The 15,281-nt window shown below is 37.6% G+C and overlaps 1 protein-coding gene across 1 annotated transcript in view; it reads right to left on the bottom strand.

The window, feature by feature from the left end:
* Positions 1-15,281, bottom strand: part of LOC137408418 (uncharacterized) — a 309,349-nt gene that overhangs the window by 40,161 nt on the left and 253,907 nt on the right. The gene's annotated exons all lie outside the window — the stretch shown is intronic.

The following is a 15,281-nucleotide window of genomic DNA, read 5'->3' as shown; positions in this document are numbered from 1 at the left end:
GGTTAAATTTTCATCTCTCAATAATTATCAGTAATAAGTCCTGCTATTTATGGCATGTAACTGAGTTTTTTATTGGTTTCTGTTTCTAAATTTACTCAAGTTACTGCTAGTGCTGTATGAAACCGAAGAATTAAATGAAAGATTATTATTCCGTTTCCAGTTACATTGTTCATTCTTGTGAAAAATGGCGCCAGATAGATAAGTATCTGGGCTTAGATCTAGCAGTTTATTATGCAAAACTGTTCTCATATTTATACCTTGTAACCCGGTAAGCAGCTATTCAGTTATTAATACATTATTCAGCTTTGAAGAGGAAGTGTATATGAGTATGTAAGCAGCCTAAATTAACTATTAGATTTGGTTAAAGGGGTATGCAACGTTTCATCTGTCAAAATCAATAGAGGATGTCTGTAAGGTTAATTAGTTAAATCATTTATTAATTAACCTATGAAACATCCTCCAATTATTTTGTCAGATGAAACATGGCTGATCTATGATTGAATCTTAAAATTGCGTTATTTAAAGATTAAATCATGGAAAGGAAACAATGTCAAATACTAATAGACATCATTTAGAGTAGGATGATGATGAATTGTTGAGTTGTTGTCTCTAGATTTCTAGCCATCCGTTTCAAAAGATGTTTTGCAGAATTGTTAATGAGTTTTAGCAAGAATATAATTTAATGACAATTTTGATTTTAATTTGGCTAAAGCCTCGCTTAGCCTGTGATTTAACCTCAAGGCCATCTCATCCACAGTTCATTTGATTCAGTATTGCTTGTATAAGTAGGCATGTATTATTTAGGTATTATTACAATATTATTATATTATTTTATCTTATTCCAACTTACTCTGTCATTTCATATATGAACCATAACCAAGTTTACTCTGACATTCCGTATTTTAATAATAACCAGGGTTTATACCAGGACTAACATAAGTTTACCCATACACCCTTTAGGTAGTTATGGAGTTAGCTATTTCAGGGTTCTACCAGTAGTATCCAGAAGGAGTTATAAACTCGGCCGAGTAATATATAACAATGGCTATAGGAATGTAGACAGCAGCTCATAACAATGGTTGAGTACACAACGTACTACATACCGGACATTTATTGGATGCACGCACGCTTACAGTGGCTGTTGATAGAACACATTGAGATAATCATCAGATTATAGATATACCTGAACAGCATGACTGATGCACAATCTTATATTATCATCATCATCACTCTGCTAATATTGATAGCTACCCTGACTATAGAGAGGGGTGATCAGGAAGTCAGCATGGTAAGAAGAAATCTTATCTTGTATGTCTTAGTGTCACTATACTTTAATCAACTGTTTATAAACCTATTTGCTACAATTAAGTGAGAGACCGTGAGCTATTTTAATCAGTTGATATCTATTGCTCGCAATTGATCTGAGATGATATTATAGCCTGTGTCCTTCTTCATTGCAGTTTGTTGGCATTTTCTCAAGTTTTTAAAGGTTGACTTGCAACAAAATTCACATTACAGTTATTTGATATCAAAAGATTCACCATGTCTTACTCTGTTGTGTTGTAGGTGTAAAAATATGTGGACATGGGATTACAAACTCTTAAAAGCTAAAAAACAAACAGTTAATCGCAGCCACACGAGATCGCCGTAGTTTGGATTCTCTTTCCAAAACGGCTCAAATGTGACGTAGTTGTGGTAGATGGTTTCTGTTTACACTTTTATGCAACCTTATTCGTTGAAATATTTTCACAAATATACTTCACGCATTCAATAAAACCATGTCTATTGTCCTTACGCGTCTGTTTTATCGTCATTGTAATGCTGTCACTTTTAGCAGTGATATCTTATAACTTACCGTAAAAATTTGTTTAATTTTTTAACCTTAGCTTGAAGGAGTACATATCATTGTCTGATAACCATGACGAGCCTGTTGGTTACCTGTGATAATCGAAAAGTGCTGCAGAAATTATTTTCGAAGTATTGGGGGACATGATCAGATTACGACTTGCCGATTAGACCAAGCCAAAACAAAACTGTAAAGTAGCGAGCATCTATATTTGATACGGGGTCTTCAATAAAACCCGAAGTGTTTGTCATAAACTAGTGCTACGATAAGTTTTTTATTGAGCTTTTTATTGGCCTTGAAATTCATGTGAGAACATCACGTGACAAGACAATAACCAAACTGTAATGACAACGTCAGAGAAATAAATAGATTCCAATCTACGGTGGCTTTTCGTTTTTGAGCTTTAAGAGCTTGTAATCACATTTCCACATATTTGGATACACAACAGAGTAAGACATGGGAAATCTTTTGATACCAAATAACTGTAATGTGAATTTTGTTGCATGTCAATCTTTAAGTGTGCTTAAAAGTAGCAAAAGGGTACACAAGATTAAATCACAACTTGGGATTAAAAGATTTCATCACTCTGAGGAATATTTTAATGACCTGTTGTGATATAATTTTGAATCTTACCCACATTGTCATCCCTTGTAGTGTTTTAGTAGCAGAATTGTTAAAAGATTAAGGTGAAACAGGGTTCAAAAGGTCACTAAAGTTTGTCACGAGCTATGGATAAATAATAAACCTGGTAACTAACTGTTGCTCAATTTTTGTCAATTTTCCTTATTTTTTGGATTTGGGCCAAACTGTGACAAACTTGAACTCTAAAGCTACCAATAAACATTCATGTCACAAAGAATGCCTAGTCTGTGGTGAGATTCTAAAAAACTAAAGCTATAGCTCATTCGGAAATAAGGCTAGCATATATTTTCTAATATGTTTACGAATGCAATTATGTCCGTTTTCAACAAACATTTACATTGAGGCCATAACTCCCATGTCAGTATCTCGTCATCGGTTATTCAAATGTATGCAGTTGCTAATGATATATCTATTAATGATTGTAGCTGTGCTGTCTCTCAGAGAGTATCCTGTTTGCTTTGATCATTTCTTCTACAATAGAAAGAGAAGACAAGCACAACACAAGCTACGTGATGGTCCACCAATTGGTAGGTTCAGATCCATGATGATATGTTTAGGGGGGATCAACTGTTCTTGATTAAAGTGTGGGGGTTGAAATATTGACCACTGCATTAGCTTTTAATTTCCTTCAACTATTTCTACACAAATCACACAGTTGACTAGCGAGGAGACAATTCCTACGAAGAGTATTAAAATATTGTTATAAAGCTCTCTAAGTGTGTTGTGTCATTAATAAAGTAGCAGTGCAATATGATAATATTACTTAATCCATGTTTCTGTGGAGTCATGCTCTCTTGTGGTTTAATATAAAATATTTTATTTCAACATCATGTTTATTCCTACAGGAGCATTACAATGGGTGTGAAGGGGCAAATGAAGAAGTAAATATTGAGAAAAAACTTATAAATAAGTCTACACAGACGAGTCAAGGAGCAGACAATGAGATCTCAGTCAAGTATCCAGTAATGTTACATCCTCAAATTACTAAGAGAGAGCTACTTACAGAGAGATCAGATGAAGTCTATAAACATGTCTCTGTTAGAGACCTCATTAATTACTTTGAACAATATAATGTTTCTTATAAACATGTGAGTTGTTAGACATGGTGGTGTAAGATGTTATAGTGTTGTTATTTTAATATTCGGAGTTCAATAAAATTTCCTGATATTTAAAATATCGGAATCATTAAAATTACAGCTGGTTATGGCATGGAAGCTGAGAGCCATAATGCATAAAATGATATAATCATTTGAAATATATATTATTGATCCACAGGTTACATAAGAGAACATACAAATTATACATATTGAGAGTATTCATTATATAAACACACAGGTTTAAAAGTGATGAGTGAAGCAGGAATATTCACTACTTGGTGTAATGGAAAGGTTACAATTCACAGATACTTTGCAATCTTAAACATTTGCTATAATAAGAGGGGTATCTGTTCATCTCAAGCTAGGGTTGGAGGTTGGAAATAAATTATTGCTTACAATGTGTCTCGAACTAGAAACATTCAGCTCGGTCGACTGACATTCCAACACCTGCAGCACCTGTCACCTTTTGGCATACAGGAATGATTGTGCACATACTTAATCTCTGTGTTTGATCGGCACACCCGATGATCTCTCACAGAAGACTTGCTAGGTTAGTAATATATACAAATACATATTAAAACACAAGGATACATGATGCACAGTATACTACTAGCCCTTGTATAAGTTACATATAGCTGATGAGAGGCATGACCTTATGTATAAATTAGTGTACTAAAGCACTACACATAATATGACATTTGTAAAGAAATAATACATAATTGTATAACTAATAAGGAAAGTATCGAAAAAAGAGTACCTAATTTTATTACTACTGATGAGATTTTCAACTAACAGTTTTGGATTTGTTTGCTCATGCACATTCTCCACAAAAGAAACTTGCTATTATGAAGTTACGATGCTCGCTTGCATGTAATTCATATCATTAGTGCTGTTCCCCTAACAGTTCGTGTACCAAGATAGATTGTTATATAATAACTCTGTGCATAATTATTCCTAGATATGGTAAGGTTGTTGAATGGTGCAGATAGTAACGCAGTGCGAAGAAGGGCATATTCTGCTCGTTTGCTCAGTGTAGAGCTTTAGCACTAGTGCAACCAGGTGTCATTGCACACTATTCCTGTATGGAAACTTGATAATTTATCAGCCGTGGTTTTAACTGGTCAGTTATATACACAGATATTGTATAATGTTTCTCTGTAATAAAAAAGAACATAATATACATAGAAGATAATCTGATAATAGTTAACATCGACGTGAATCTCAACAAGCGTGTGATTTACTGAGATTAAATCTGCAAATGCAAACTGTCTAGCTGTGACAAGTATGTTATAGAGCACAGGCTACAGTTTACAGGTATAGCATGAAATATTTTAGCTTATTATGATGTTATAGAGCACAGGCTACAGTTTACAGTATTGCATGAAATATTTTAGCTTATTATAAACTAAAAAATATGTATCATTTTACTATTAGGGTATTTAATAATATACCGCATACCTATGAATATACATGTACATGTAGTTGGATAAATGTTTCTGCATAAAATTTTACCGATAATCTCATAAGCATGTAATCATCTTTTCTTAACATTTTGATCTGTTTCACCCATCTACTGCTTGCTATGGAACAGATTATAGTCATACTAAGATGTGCTTTTGATATTCTATGCTGTACTGCAACTATCTGAAAAAATAATTTGACTTGAAAATGGTGGACAATGGTAGCCTACTCATTCTGCGGTTACGGTGGAAGACAACTCCACTTTAATAGAGAATAATGTCCTCATAAACTTATATGATATCGTTTCTTTTACTTACTCACATGTCATAGCTGACGTCAAGAACAAACATGAAATCTGATAGTGTTACCAAGTATATGTTTGCTGAACGAAAAATAATAAATGCTCTACGGGAAACATTACTAACACCTAAGTTATTTTCTGTTGTTGGCAGATTTTGAAAACTTTCATCTGAGGCAACCTTGTAATAGTATTTATATGTAGCTTTATAAATAAGTTCTGTTATAAAACTTCAGACTATTGTGTACCACTGTCTAGCAATACAAGTAATTTCATGTTGCTACTGTGGCAGCTTGGAAGTCAGAGAATTAGTTGAATTTCTGTTGTTCTCATTTAATTTGCTAAAAAAGAGCAAAAAATACAAGCGAGCACCCTATAGTTAGCTGTACCAAGTATATGAAAGCAGACTATTGTGGCTGGAAAATTATTGTATAGTGAGCAACAAGTTTGAGTACTTGTCAGACCTGAAACAGTCCGTTTCACAATAACAGAAGAACAGGCAATTATCTATTTAACAAATAAGTTCACACCATACCTCTGAATGTTGGAGTTGTCCTATCGGCTATTATTTGTCGATTGTGTGCAGCATAAACCGATAGTAATGACATCGTCAGAAAAGATTGCAGCTGAGAATGCTGACTCACGTATTTGCTGATGTACATGTATATGCAGATAGGTTTGTGATAGTGTGAACATTTTTATCACAGGTCACACGATTAATGTGAGATGTATGTTGATATACAGCGATATAGTGTGATTCAGTGTAAATTAGCTAAAGATCTTGTGTTCTACAACAAGTAGATTCATAAGGAACTCGTTTGTTACCCTAACTACACGCAATATTTGTAAAGCACAATCATCTAGTGAAAGTCATCACTCAGCTAAAAATAGATATACTTTAACCTGTCTTTGATGAAAATCATCAAGAAAACCAACTTCATTTCATTTTTGTCTAATTCTGTGTTTTGCTTTTAAAACTCAATCAATGCTAGTCATTTTTCATTAATAAAAATTGCCCTGACATTGCGGTCCTGTTTGTCAGCGTTCCCATAGTAACTGTATGTACCTACTATAAGTATGAGCATACTGGTATGTATAAAAATCATTAGATAGTTAAAACAGAAGAGAATGAAGTCTCTCTCAAAGTGAAATATTGATGGAATGCACATGATCGCATGATCGCATGCACCACATCCCCATCACTGACCACTTACACCTCACATGCACCACAACCCCTTTACAGACTACATACGATTTACATCTACCACATCACCAATAAAAGAAACATATAGGAGAATTTCTTCAACTACACTGTATTATTACCCACCTAATTTAAAGTTTATCCTAATCAATTAACTAATCAAGTTCCTTATCACACGTAGGCCTGAATACAAGCTCAATGCCATGCTTCTGCTCACTTTAATCATAGCAAGAAGTGAAAATCTGAGTTTTATTGTTTATGTTCAGTTTATAAATTATATTCAAATATTGGTGTGTGTATAATAATAAACAGAATTTTCAGTAAACAACACCTACACTTAGCAAGTATGTAGTAGTAAATCAATTAGCTAGTTGATCGATGATGGAGTGAAGCTTGTTGTTTGCCATGAAAAGATAACTCTTGCTTAGTCTGTAGTTTAACCTTTAGACAATTTTATTCATTGTTCATTGAGCTGCTTATTGCTTGTGTGAGTATAAATTTATTGTTTAGGTATTATAAAAATATTATTAAATTATTCTATCTTATTGTCGCTCACTATGACAATCCATATCTTAACAATAACCAAGGTCTATATTGGTACTAACATAAGTCTACCCATACACCCTTTAGGTAGTTATGGAGTTAGCTATGTCAGGGCTCTACTAGTAGTAACCAGAAGTTATAAACTCGGCCCCAGTAATATATAACAATGGCTATAGGAATGTAGACAGCAGCTCATAACAATGGTTGAGTACACAACGTACTACATACCGTACCCTTATTGGATGCGCAAGCTTACAGTGGCTGTTGATAGAACACATTGAGATAATCATCAGATTATAGATCTACCTGAGCAGCATGACTGGTGCACAATCTTATATTATCATCATCATCACTCTGCTAATATTGTTAGCTACGCTGACTATAGAGAGGGATGATCAGGAAGTCAGCATGGTAAGAAGAAATCTTCTCTTGTATGTCTTAGTGTCACTTTACTTTAATCAACTGGTAATAAACCCTTAAATATACATTTCAGTGTGCTTAAATGTAGCAAAAGGGTTTCCTCTACATTTCGCTCTTCGTCATGGCGGTATATTTTTCAGCTCTTTCTCTATAGTAGCGGTCAATTGGAGGTGGAATTCAATTAGAAGCTTGTGGTGTATTTTTCAAATGGCTCGTCAAAATGTTGGGAAGATAAAATTTGCCTTATTACAGCACAGCGAACGTCGCCTCTATTTTGCTCTTTTTCTGGTGGAGCAGTATTAAACCTTTTGGATGCAATAAATCTACTAACTTACCTCTAACTTGTCAAAGATCTCTTAATAAATATACATAGAGAAACCGAGAACTATCTCTACCTGTTGATATTTATTGCTCGCTATTGACCTGATCTTCAACGAACATTTACATTGAGGCCATAACTCTCATGTCAGTATCTAGTCATAAGTGACTCAACTGTATGCAGTTGCTAGTGATATATTCATTTGTGATTGTAGCTGTGCTGTATCTCAGAGAGTATCCTATTTGCTCTGATAATTTCTTCTACAATAAAAGGGGGAGATGAGCACAACGCAAGCTACCTGATGGTCCACTCATTGGTAGGTTCAGATCCATGATAATATATCTAGGGGGGATCAACTGTCCTTGATTAAAGTGTGGGAGTTGAAATATTGACCACCGCATTAGCTTTTTATCTCCCTCAACTATTGCTACACAAATCACACAACTGACTAGTGAGGAGACAACTCCTACTAAGAGTATTATAATTCTGTTATAAACATCTTTTATCTTTAAGTTTGTTGTATCATTGAAAAAGTGGCAGTGCAATATGATAAAATTGTCTAGTAATTTAAGCTCTTTGTGTGGAATTATGCTCTCTTGTGATTTAATATAAAATATTTTATTTAATCCTGCTGTTTACTCTCACAGGAGTATCACAATGAATGTGGAGAAACAGGTGAAGATGTAGAAATGAAGGAAAAACTTATAAATAAGTCTACACAAACGAGTCAAGGATTAGACAATGACATCTCCGTCAAGTATCTAGAGATGTTACATCCTCAGATTGCTAACAGAGAGCTACTTACAGAGAGATCAGATGGAGTCTATAAACATGTCTCTGTTAGAGAACTTATTAATCACTTTGAACAATATAATGTTTCTTATAAACATGTGAGTTGTTAGACATGGTGGTGTAAGATGTCATGGTGTTGTTATTTTAATATTCAGGGTTCAATAAAAATTTCTGATATCGAAATATCAGAATAATTAAAATCACTAATAGTTATAGTATGTAATTTGAGAATTTTAGTACATAGAATGATATAATCACTTGAAACATATATTATTGATCCACAGGTTACATAAGAGAACATATAACTTATACATATTGAGAGTATTCATTATATAAACAAACAGGTTTAAAAGTGATGAGTGAAGCAGGAATATTCACTACTTGGTGTAATGGAAAGGTTAAAATTCACAGATACTTTGCAATCTTAAACCTTTGCTATAATAAGAGTGGTATCTGTTCATCTCAATCCAGGGTTGGAGGTTGGGATAAATTATTGGTTACAATGGGAGTAGAACTAGAAACATTCAGCTCTGTCGACTGACATTCCAACACCTGCAGCACCTGCAACACCTGTCACCTTTTGGCATACAGGAATGATTGTGCATATACTTAATCTCTGTGTTTGATCGCCACACCCGATGATCTCATTGATACATTCACTACTTGGTGTAATGGAAAGGTTACAATGAGTGAAGCAGGACCATTCACTAAATGCAGGTACCTTGTACTTGATGCAATGAACAAGTTACAAATTATAGTCACTTTGCAATTAGAGCTGTCCATCTGAAGACAGGGTTTGCAGTTTGAATAAATTACCGCTTTCAACACGACTCGAACGCAAGACATTTCTTTTAGTAAACCACCACTCTAACACCTGAACAAACTCTCTCTCAGCATTCATGAATATAAGTGCTTTATCGGCAGACGATTTATCACAAGACCCTAGCCTGCCAGGGTAGTAACACACATAACATTTATGCGTATTAAAACACAAGGATGAAGGATACGCAGAATACTACTAGCCCTAGTATAAGTTACATATAGCTGATAAGAGGCATGACCTTATGTATAAATTAGTGTACTAAGGCACTGTATATAATATGACATTTGTGAAAAAAGAGTACATAATTATATTACTGCTGATAAGATATTCAACTAACAGTTTTAGATTTGTTTGCTCATGGATATTTTTTACACCACCAAAATACTAATATGAAATTACAATGCCTGCTTGTGTGCAATCCATTGTTATCATTTGTATTTTGCTAATCCATTTACATTTCGGTAACAAATAGAGTCGAGCAGGGCTGGTTTTTAGCGTACACATGGTTTTCCATCTGTCTGGCTGCTATGCTTCATGTAGCCTTCAAGGATGCACAACAGAGAGTATATGTACATACAAACAAGGTATGGTGCCGGCCTTTTTAACAGCCCAACTTCAAAGCCAGATCTCTACCACCAAACCCCTGGTTTGAGAGGTGCTATTTGCTGAGGATGGGGCATTGGTTGCTTAATCTGCCTCTGATTTGCAGCCGCTACTAGACAACTTCGCCAGGGCTGCATCTCTGTTTAGCTGAAAATTAAAATAAAAACCGAGTGTATGTACCAACCAATCAAACTCTTTCTTTGCTGTCCTTAAGTCACAGACATCTTCAGCAACCATGAACCATTGACTAAAGCCACACACTTTGCCTACCTTTGAAGAGCAATATCTAACACTTTTGGAACCAAAGGCTGAGACTCGAAAACTGAGACTCTGGAAGGACAGGCATGCCTCAGTCAGGGGAAGTGTAAAATGTATTTGACTAGTGGTTCTGTCAACTCTCTTATGTGGAGCATAAACCTAGAGGTTTTATCCAGTTCAAGTAAAAAAAAACTACAAGCTATGATGATGAGACACTTGAGGGACATAATGAACATCAAGTGGCAGGACACTATTACAAATGTAGAAATCTCAAAACAAGCAAGGCTATCATTAATGGCTGACATCCTTATTGAGGACAGTCTGAAATGGTTGAGCCATGCGCACAGAATGAAACAACATCGCCCCATATCAACTATCATTTTGAATATAAAATAGAGGCAGATCAGAACAAACTCATGCCAGACAACTGCTATGGATCGAGCTAACTGAAGATCTGCTATGACACGTAGGCCACAATCATCGACAACCCTAGTTGCATTGACTTACTGCAAAAGAGGGAAGGTTCAGATCTAGCTTCCGGATATGCAAAGGTTATGCTAAAGTTAAATTCTTTTAGCTCTGAACATGTAGCCACATAGCAGAAGACATCATTTAGAGTCATAGCAAAATGGTGGATTGCTGAGGTCTTCTCTTTAGACTTCTTATAATCAATTTCAAAAGAAGCTTTACTGAATTGTTAGTTTAGCCCGGAACTCACCCCATGATCAGCCCAGATGGTGTGCAGTCTGTCCATCGGTTGTAGTGAGACCACCATGTGGCAAACTTGCTTCGTATCCCACTGTGGGGTGGGCAGGATGGCTAGTCATCTCCCTCTGACATAGTACTAGCCAGGACGGACAGCGATTGTGGAGGACTGGTCAAGAGTTGTGAGGTGTGCAGAACCGCTAAACATGGTGGGTCAAAGGCAGCTGGATGCAGACAAAAACTGTACACTGGACTTCTCTGGCATAAGGTAGCAGTCGACTTGGTTGGGCCACTGCCAATGACACCAAAAAGTAATACAGTCATAACTCGACATGCGAGCTTACTGCGTTCTGAGAGCTCGCTTCGCATTTCATTTCAGCTTCACTTGCAAGGCACTATTTCCTATATGAAATAGCTAAGTACTAATCAATTCGTTACAATGCTGCGAAAAAAAACTTAAGACATGATATTACGGTGGCAAAACCTGTTTTAAAATGTTGTTATTCAGTACCTATGCTAATCAATGAACAAATACCTATTTACTGTAGTTGTTATGATCCACAATAAAATGTAACATCACTATGTACACTACTGTATGGAGTTTTTACCTTCAAGACAGATATTGTTTTCAAGCGGACATTATGGACATTGTAATCTAAAAGTGACTTGAGACCAACACGCTCGGTACACTAAACTTTTGTGACCTTACGTAACAAAACTTTGACTGTAACTAAAATGAATTTTGCTTACTAAACACACTCTTGAAGCTAAGTTTTAATCTTTTACTAAACTAACTTTAGTTTTTTCATCCAATCCTATGTTATTTCTTTCTGGTTTGGCGCTTTTTGCCTAGCGTTTACCATACCTTTTAATAAAACTTCTAAAAATTAAAAAAAACTGATTTGATAAGAAAGACTGAGCGATGCTATTATTAAAAATGACCGCTCGCATATTTAGCCATATTTCATTGCCATAGAAAACCTGCTCACCTGCTTGTATTTTAAAGATTACTCATAAAGGAAGAAAAATTTTCGAAAGTCTGCTCATATCTCAAGTTTCTCCCATGTTGGGGCACTCTTATGTAGAGGTATAACTGGATATTGATGTTAACTGACCACTTCACTCAATGACAGGTGGTTTTGGCTCTCCCAGAAGCCACGATGCCAGTGGTAAATAGAACCCAAGATGAGAGAGCCTTCTGTTACACGAGTTTGCCAGAACAGATTTATGCGAACCAAGAGGCACAGTTCGAAAGTCAACTTATGACCTTACTGTGCCAGAATTGGAGTGTAGAGAAATCACACACCACTACCACCCCTTATCACCCTTAGGCTGTTGGAGTAGTGGAGTGCAATAACTGGCAACTGAGTGACATACTCAGTGTGCTGATACCGACTAGGGCCAAGATAAATGGGATGTATTGCTCTCCCAACTGATGAGGGCATATTGTGTATGCCACATTCAGTCATGGAGAAGTGGCAAATAGATTAATGCTAGGATGAGAGCTGCATCTGCCAGAGCAACTGGAGTATCATCCTTCATCCATGGAATCTTAGCTTGCACATGAGTATGTGGTAGAGTTACTCAAAAGGCTGATGGAGGTACACACTACCCTCCTATAGTCGCAGATAGAAGTTAGACAGGAGGACAGAGAAGAGTCACCTCTCTTTACCTATAAAGATAGTGTATTGATGATCAATAAGCAGCAAAAGAAAAGAGACAATCCTAACTTGCAAGCCTGTTTGAGACACCATACTAAATCAGATAGGTCTGGCCCAACCACGCATATCTGATAGAGCGACAAGGTCAATCCCCAATCCAAAGTGAACGTCAGTTAAAACATTACCATGTCTACCCATAAGAGTAAGGAAAAGTTCCAGCGATGATAGAGCATCATAACAGTCCCAATATGAAAAGATTCAGAACAGGCAAAGAGCCAGAACCCTGGCTCCAAAGAAACTTGCCCTAAAAACTTGTGAGTTGAAGCATGATGCAAAAGCTCTGCTTGAGGAGTTGAGGAAAATTAACACAAGCACAGTAAATCTCGGCAATTCGGGACAACTAAATTGGCCCCAAAGTCCAGAACAGCCGGCACAATTTGTGGCTGGCTCAACAACCAAAAAGTCAGACTAGTACGGTGAGTAGGCATGTCTTAATATGACGACAGCCAATCCTCTACGATTCTGGCTGAGTAATATCAAAACAAAAGAAAAGCAAGCAACAGCCATTTTCATTCTGGAGCGGTAACAAGCAAGTGCTGTGGTAAGCCTTGCTTGATACCACTTTACCAAGCTATTCACAGCCCTTCGGATCTGTTAGTATGGTGTCTGAGCGAGGTAAGCTCAATGATTCTTTATGATGATGAGATATGCTGAGAATGCTGAAGATGTTGGGCCATCTGAGGCTTTTACTGGTGGACAAAAAATATCAGGTTGAGGGCCCCTAGGCCCAGAGGAAGAACCTGTGACAGTGTATCAGAGCACAGACACAGCAGACTCAGACAGGGCAATAGGGTCTACCACAGAGAAAAAGCTAAGAGATTTTGAGTGTTTTGATGGGGCTGTCCATGAGCAACCCTAGTTTTAAAAACAGGAACACTCATGGTGAGTTGAGCCTAGTTGGCAATCGAACCTCCATCATGAATTGACCTAAGCCAGCTGTTATTGTGCCCTACAAGAGCAAAAAGCTAGGAAGAGCTGCCAGCAAGTCAAGTTCATTTTGAAAGAAAACTATGACTGACTAGAGAAAGTAAAAAGGGTTGAGCACTCTGAGATGGCTCAGATCTCTCAAGTAAATAAAGAGACCAAGTCAGCAGAGGAGCCGGTCTTTAGCAATCTACCGGCTGCTACTAAAACGCCTGTGTTAGAGTTGACACAAGTGCCGAAGCTAGCTAGCAAAGAAGGCTTTAGTAAAGATTAAGTGCTTCATTACATAAGATATTTAGAACAAGTCAAAGAAGCAATGAAAGGGTGGTCAGATGCTTGTGGCCTCTGTGGCTTCACCACATGCGTCCAAAGGAGTTGGTAATAAATGCCCCAACAATGTGCGATCTTCGTGTGTCTCTGCAGGTAGCAACATGTTTCGAGAGATCAGGGCAAGTGGCATCGGGGGCACACGAGGCTGACAAAAGTGGAGACGTGGTGTACCATGTTGACAATACTAAGTGGTTGCCATTCCTAAAAGCAGAGAATAGCCAAGAAGATTTCCCATGAAGCCCTCTAAACTCTCGCGAACTTCGGCTCGCCGGATCTGCCAAAACAAGCGATGAAGCCGGTGAGAGAGGACAGGCACAAGCCTCAAGAAAAGAATAAGAGGACAAACAAACTCACTAAATGGACAGGAGCTGACTCAACACTCAAGGGCTAACTCTCCACCTACTTGGCACCCTAAAAATATCTTTCTACTAACTCGGCAGCCAGTAGAGAAGCCAGCCATTGCCAGACTGGCAATGTCAGTCAGCCTGCCATCGATGTCAGGCACCTCTCAAGGCAGACTCGTTTGGCTTTTAGTGTATCAGACAGCCTGCCATTTGTTAAATGACTGGCAAAAAAGGAAGGACCGGCAATTGCTGAAGAGCAGCCAGCACTGGAGTAAACTCGCTAAGGTGACTACTGACCTAGGCTCCAACTGGTAGGCTCAGCCTGCATGACAGGAGCTTTGTGCAAAAAGAGGTTCTCTAGTGAGATTATGGAGTTACACAACACCACCTCTGGTCATAGCTGATCGCTCTTTTTAGATGTGCGTTAGAGGCTCCGACATTCTCTAATGGGAAAAGAGTGTGACGGCAGGTGACAGCTGAGGCCGAAGGAGAGCCATTATGACCAGCCAGTGGTACCGAGGCCAAGAGGACAGCTTGGCTCTTCCAAGTTGCTAGAGACTTGGATAGGCCCCACCAGGCTGAGACAAAGAGAAATCGAGCCAGCCCTTGACCAGTCCAAAAGTACAGCTGACCGATGGCCGGTAAGGACAGCCGGGCGGCTCACCATGCACCAAGGATGAAAATGACCTGCAACTGAGTCAAAAGATAAAAACCGACCTGCAATTGAGCCGGAAAATGAAAGACAGACCTGCGACCGAGCTGGCAGATAAAAGATTGACCTGCTAATGAGCCGGTTTTGGAAGGACCAACCTATCACCGAGCCGAACTTACCATAAAAGGGGCAGAGCCTACCAGCAGCCATCATATATAAGGAGCCTAGATGAGCTCCGCAAGCTAGAGCACGGGGAACAATGATTTCATGCAGTTGAGTGCATGTGTACTCTTAACTGTATT

The sequence above is a fragment of the Watersipora subatra genome, chromosome 11, assembly GCF_963576615.1.
Source record: "Watersipora subatra chromosome 11, tzWatSuba1.1, whole genome shotgun sequence".
Taxonomy (NCBI): Eukaryota; Metazoa; Bryozoa; class Gymnolaemata; order Cheilostomatida; family Watersiporidae; genus Watersipora; species Watersipora subatra.
Note: the sequence above shows the minus strand (reverse complement) of the source record. Positions and strands in the feature narration are given on the sequence as shown.